We start from the raw sequence: 6,171 nt of genomic DNA on the forward strand, positions 1-6,171 counted from the left end.
CGGCGGCGGCGGCGGCGACGACGACACGGGCGACGGATCGGGGCCGCGGCGGGCCCGGGAAGCGAGGCACACCGGGGCACGGCCCCGGGGAGCAGCAGACGGCGAGGGGACCGAGGCGGACGGACGGACGGAGAGGGGCACCGACGGGATGCGGCCACGCGGGGCCGACACCACGCGACCGGCGGCGGAGGTGGGGTGGCCGCGCGCCACCGCGAGGGGAACGGCCCAAAGCGACCCGGGGGAGGGGACGCGAGTCGGCCGCCGGGGCCCACCGCGGGATCTCACCGCCACAGGCCCTCCCGGCACAGGGGCGGTCCCGCGGCACCACCTGGGGACGACCGCCTGGCGCCCCCACCCTCGCGGGGCTCACGCCCACCGCCACCCCCGGAGCCGCAGCCGGCCCGGGGAGAACACTCTCCCGCCGCACACCGGCGCCCCCTCCTCCCCCCCCACGGCCCTGACGCGCGCGGGGCCCCCCGCCCCGCCCCCCTCGCTCAGGGCTCCGAGGGCACTGCTCCGCCCGGGGACGCCACCGGCCCGGCAGAGGCCGGGGGACGACACCCACGTGAGGCGAGGCGAGGCCGGCTCGGGCCCAGACAGGGGACTGGAACGCGGGCGGTCGCACGCGCGGGACGAGGAGAGGCGAGGCCGGCGGCGGCGGCGGGGAGGGGCCGGCAAGCACGCACGGCGGGGGCCGCGGGACAGGGACGCGGGCGCCGTCCGGGGACCAGAGGAAAGAGACCGGGCACGCGGCCGGGCCCCCAGGAACACCAGCGCGGGATCCCACCGCCACCCGCACGCGAGGGCGGTCCCGCGACGCCCGGGGCGCCGGCCGGCCCCGGCCATCCCCGGAGCGTGGCCCACGACCCGGCCCCGCCGCCAGGGCCGGCGAGCCGTCCACCCGTCTTCCGCCATCCATCCGCGACAGGTCCGTCTTCCGTCTGAGTCTGAACCCCGAGGCGCGACACCCCGGGCACAACGCTCTCGAGCGAGGCGGCCCGGACCGTGACCGCACGCCGCCACCAGCTGCGGCTCAGGGGGCGGGGGCGGGCGCGACGGGCTCCCCCTCACCACCAGCCGCGGGGCCGGGGAAGCCGAGGCCGACCGGGCGTCGCGCCCCGACCCGGCCCCCCTTCCCCCAGGGCTCACACCACGGGGGGGCCGGCCGCACGCACACGGCCCCCCACCTGCCGGACGCCCGGCGGGGCCCAGCGGGACCCTCCCCCGACTCGGAGGGGGGAGGCGCGGGCCGCGGTAGGCAACGAGCGGCACACGGCCCCACCGCGGGGCCGGCGCACCCAACTCCCTCCCCTCCCACGGAGGGCGGGGGAGTTCTGCTCTGCCCACGTGCTCTGGCAGTCGCCACGGTGGCCACTGCGCACTCGGGAGGGGCAGCGGCTGGGGGGTCCGGTACCCCAAGGCTCCCTCTCGGATCGCTAGAGAAGGCGTTCTCACCGAGGGCGCGCCGTCCCTCACCCGGACCGTGTCGCCTTCGGGCCCACGGAGGCGCTCCCACCAGCCACCAGTCCTCAGCTGGGCGGGAGGGGTCTGCGGTACAGGGAAGCGGACCACCGCGCAGGAGCGTGTGCGCGGTCAGGGCCAGAGCAGAGCCCGCGTCCCGCCCCCTGCGAGGCCTCATCCGCCAAGGAAGGCCTCCACGACGAGGGGAACAGGCACGCCTCTCCCTACCGCCTCGACCCCCCGCCCCCCGAAGAGAGCCACTCAACGGGACACACGCGCCACCGTGGCGGGGACCCGAGGGGGACACCGGGTTAAGGGAAACGACACCACCACTCGGCCTCAGGCACCTGAGGGACGACCTGGAGCGCTCCAGGGGCACCACCGAGGGTCACGCGAGGCACGCTCACACACCCGCGTGGGGTGCGCAGCGTGGCGGCGGCGGCACAGCCCTCCCCGCCACAGGGAGGGCCGCTCGCCGGGCACACGCCGAGAAGGCGAAGCGAGAGCAATCTGCGGTGTCAGAAGACCAACGGCCCCCACTGACGCCCCGAGGCAAAGGACAGGAGACCGAAGATCAGGGCCAGAGGCCACACCCAACCCCTGCCTTCCTCCTCACCCTCCCTGATGGGCAGCGGGGGGGGGGGGGTGGGGGGGAGAAGACAAGCGAGGGGCCCCGCGGACAGACCGAGAAGAGCGGACGCGCTCACTGGGAACGCCCGTCCCTCGTCTGGCACGGCTTAGGCTCGGCCCGGGAGAACACGACCACACCACATCGATCCATTGAGCCAAGGTGGAGCGGGGGGGGAGGCACGGTGAGGACAGTCACCAGAGGGGCCCGCTTTCAGCCTCGCCGGCAACCTCCGTCCCCCCCCACCTCGCCTCAGGCGAGAGCAGCCGACGACCCCGAGAGGAGAACGCCTGACACGTGGCACGGAGCCCACAGGGCGGGGGTCGTCCCAGCCGCCACCAGGTGCCCACAGCGGGGGTGAGGGATGCCCAGGGTAGAAGACCCACGCGCCGCGCCACCCCGCCCCGCCACCCTCGGGTCGCCCAGAGACCGGAGGTGGCACCAAGGGTCGGGTCAGCCAGACGACACCACACAGGAGCCGGCGCACAGGCCCAGGCGGGCGGCTCCAGCGGCAAGGGCCGAACCGGGCACCAGCTGGCGGCCCAGAAACCCAGAGCCCCGCGTGCGTCCAGAGACCCACAGTCCTCGGTGGCAGACACCAAAGGAGACCGTGTCAGCACTTACCTGGTGGCAAAAAAGGCCTATTAAGGGCGACGAAATGACACCAGCCGACAGCGGAGCCCATCTACGACTCGCAGAGAGGGCCCCCGGAACCTTGTCCCGGCCACCTGTCCCCAACGCTGCCCCATAAACACCAGGCCCCGAGCTCTCTTGGGGGCGGGGGGGGTCATCTGGTCGACCGGGAGGGGGGAGGGGGCGCGTGGTGGCCAAAGCGGGGCCGCGGACACCAAGGTGGGGGGGGGGGGGGAGGGGAGCTGGCCGAGGACGCCCTCCCCGCTCCGTCCACCCGGGTAGGGGTACCGGTCCGTCCGAGTCTCCGAACGGGGATTTGGCTTCGATGTGCCAAAGGAAAACAGAAGACAGAACCGTCAGCGAGGCGCTTCCCACGAGACGAGCGGGCCCCGACCAGGGACCGCGCCCGGGGCCCAGACCGTCCCAGACGGGGCATCCAGGACGGCCCGAGCCGGTCCCCACCTCCCGACTGGGATTCAGAGAGTCGGAGAGGGGTGAGGCAAAGTCGCGTCCGACGACCGAGACCCACGAGGGCACGCTGAAGGGTCGAGCGCGCCCTCCCCGGCCACCCGCGGAAGCAGGGTCCGGTCCATCCACGTCTCCGGACCCGTCAGGACTTTGACAGAGAAAAAGCACGTGTGCCGGGAGACGCCTCGGGCGACCGGACCCCACGGGGGGGACCGCACACGCGCCTCCCCCGGTCAACCCTCGGGTCCCCGCCTCCGGAGTGCGACGCGGAAAACACCCCGGGCAGAAGGGACCCGAGGGCCCGGACCCAGGCGCGCCCTCCGGCGACCTCCAAGCCACCGTCTGGGCCGGTCCCCACCTCCGGAGCGGGGCCGAGGGCGAAGCACACGCTCCTGAGGGCGGCCCAGGAGGAGTCCGGACCGCCGAGCCCGAGTCCAGGCGCTCCGGGCAGGGAAGACCCTCTCCCCGCCCACCGCGGCGGCCCGGCCCAGGCAGGGTCCGGGCGGTCCGTCTCCGCGGCCGCAGGGGCACGGGGGCACGGGGAGATGCTGGTCGACCCGGTCAGGCCGCCCCGCAAGCCGGCTCCGGTGCGCCGCGACGGTCACCCTCCTCGGAAACCTAGAGAACCAATCTCCGGCGACAGCGGGACTGTCCCCAGGCCTCGGCGCCACCGGGACTGTCGCCGCCAGCGTCGCCGGTGTCTGAGAGCTCTGCCTCGGGCCCAGAGGCTGAGTCACAATCCTCCTGAAAGGCCTCGCCGAAGCTCCAGAGGGGAGGGACAATATCCAAGCGGCCGCCAGGTGGCTCCCGACAAGCGACTCGAACGTCCCGAGGACGTGTCGCTGTCGCCGGCCGCCGGGGACGCCACCGCGCCGGCCGCCCAGACGCCCGAGCTCGGCCCGGAGCCTCCGCCGCCGAGCGACGCGACGCGACGCGACCCCGGCCGCAGAGGAAGGGAGAGACGCTGGGAAGGGTCTCCTCAGGAGGCTGCCACGGAGGAGACTCACTCCCCCACGCGATTCCGGGGTGCTGGGGGGGACATTCCACGGAGACGCCGGCGGGCGGTGGGGGCTCGGGGCGGGGTCGGCGGAGAGAGGGGCACCAGCGGCATCGCAGACTCCCCCGGCCCCCCTCCCCCGCCAGAGAGAGAGAGGGAGGGAGGGAGGGAGGGGCCGGCAAAGCGAAACCAGGCGAGCGCTGCTCGGAGAACAAAGCAGGACTTTGGAAAGCAGACACAGACACGCAAGCCCAGGAGCAACAAAGAAAAAGGAGGAGACACACTCGGAACCCCCAACAAGAGAAGACACAACTCAACCTGGGTAGAGACCGCGACAGAGTCCGAAGACCACACACCCGAGCACGCGCCGGTGGGTGGGGAAAGTGCCCTTGAGGTCAGGAGAACATGGATTTCCAAAGAACTGAACTGGCCACAAACACCAGAATGGCAGGCGGGCGGGAGGGCGGGCGGGAGGTCTGGGGTGGCAGGGCTGCAGGAGTGGGGGTTGGGAGGGGCGGGGGTGGGGGGTGGGGGGTGGGGCTGGGGGGCGTGGAGCTGAGGAGGACCGGACCGACTCAATAGGGATCCACTAAATAAACCCCGTGTTCCAGGACAACAGCCAGTTACATGAATCAATAACTTTTTGAAGTAGATCAGAAAGGAAATGAAACAAAACCACCAGGCAGCAAAGTCAAGTCATAGAACTGCTCCGGCTGCTGAAAAGTCAGAGAGAGGGGGAGGGGGAGGGGGAGGGGGAGGGGGAGGGGAGGGGAGGGGAGGGGAGGGGAGGGGAGGGGAGGGGAGGGGAGGGGGAGGGGGGCGAGAGAGCGAGAACGCATGCACATGTGCCTAGACGCGTGTCCATATGTATACGCACGCGTATTCGCGTCTATATATACGCGCACACATGGGTATCAACAAACACGTTCGAAGGGCATGCTCACATACACGCATGTGTCTGTGTGCGCACGTGGATGCCTAGGCGTCTCTACTGTGCGTGTATGCTTGCGTATCTACACGTAGACACAGGCATATATACACAGACGTATACGGATACACACAGGCACGAATACACACGCTCATATGTGCAGAGACGTCGGTATCCATAGACACATACATACAAAGAAAGGCGGACGTGTCAACACATACAGATGCACACGTGTGTGTACGTGTGATGTAGACACACAGGTGTGGGTGCACGTATATGCGTACACGTCCGTGCATGCTTCCCTAGACGCATCTCTCCGCGTGTGTGTATGCACACATGCATACGCACATACGGACACATCCATAGACGTCTACGTCTCGCGTACAGAGGTCCGCACAGACGTGCGAGTGTCTATGTGTCGATATACACACAGGTCTGTAGAAGTAGACATGCGTGCACGTACGCACGTACAGGTGCACGGGTGCGTCTAGAGTGCCTATACGCAGATGCATAGGCATAGATGCGCACACACGTCAACGCATATGCGAACGTGCGTGTGTATACACACACGTCCCTAGAAGTCCGTGTCCATGTGCCTCTGTGCACAGATACCCACGTGTCTGTGTAGATGTGTACGTGCGCGCGTGTGAGTATCTATAGGTGTATCTATGTACATATGGATACTCACAGACACACACGGACGGAAACACACATCCGTGTGTGTGTGTGTGTGTGTGTGTGTGTGTGTGTGTGTGTGGTATATACGGGGAAAGCGCAAGCATATTGCAAAAGGGGCTTTTCTGTCCACAACGGATCAAGGCGTCAGACAACTCAGCCTCCCAAAGGGAAACGACCCCCGATGAGCGAAGTGGGCAGGCAGGCAGGGGGCCCGAGCAGACACCTTCCTTCCAAAGAAAGGGAGAACAGACAGACACCCAGAAGCACAAGGTAGAAAACACATCAGCGGCAGGGCTGGGCTGGGCCGGGCTGGGCTGGGCTGGGGCTGCCGGGGGTGGGGGCGGGCTCACGGAAGCATCCCGGGGCGTCTGTCTGGAC

Source organism: Budorcas taxicolor, unplaced genomic scaffold, assembly GCF_023091745.1.
Source record: "Budorcas taxicolor isolate Tak-1 unplaced genomic scaffold, Takin1.1 scaffold688, whole genome shotgun sequence".
NCBI classification, from domain to species: Eukaryota; Metazoa; Chordata; class Mammalia; order Artiodactyla; family Bovidae; genus Budorcas; species Budorcas taxicolor.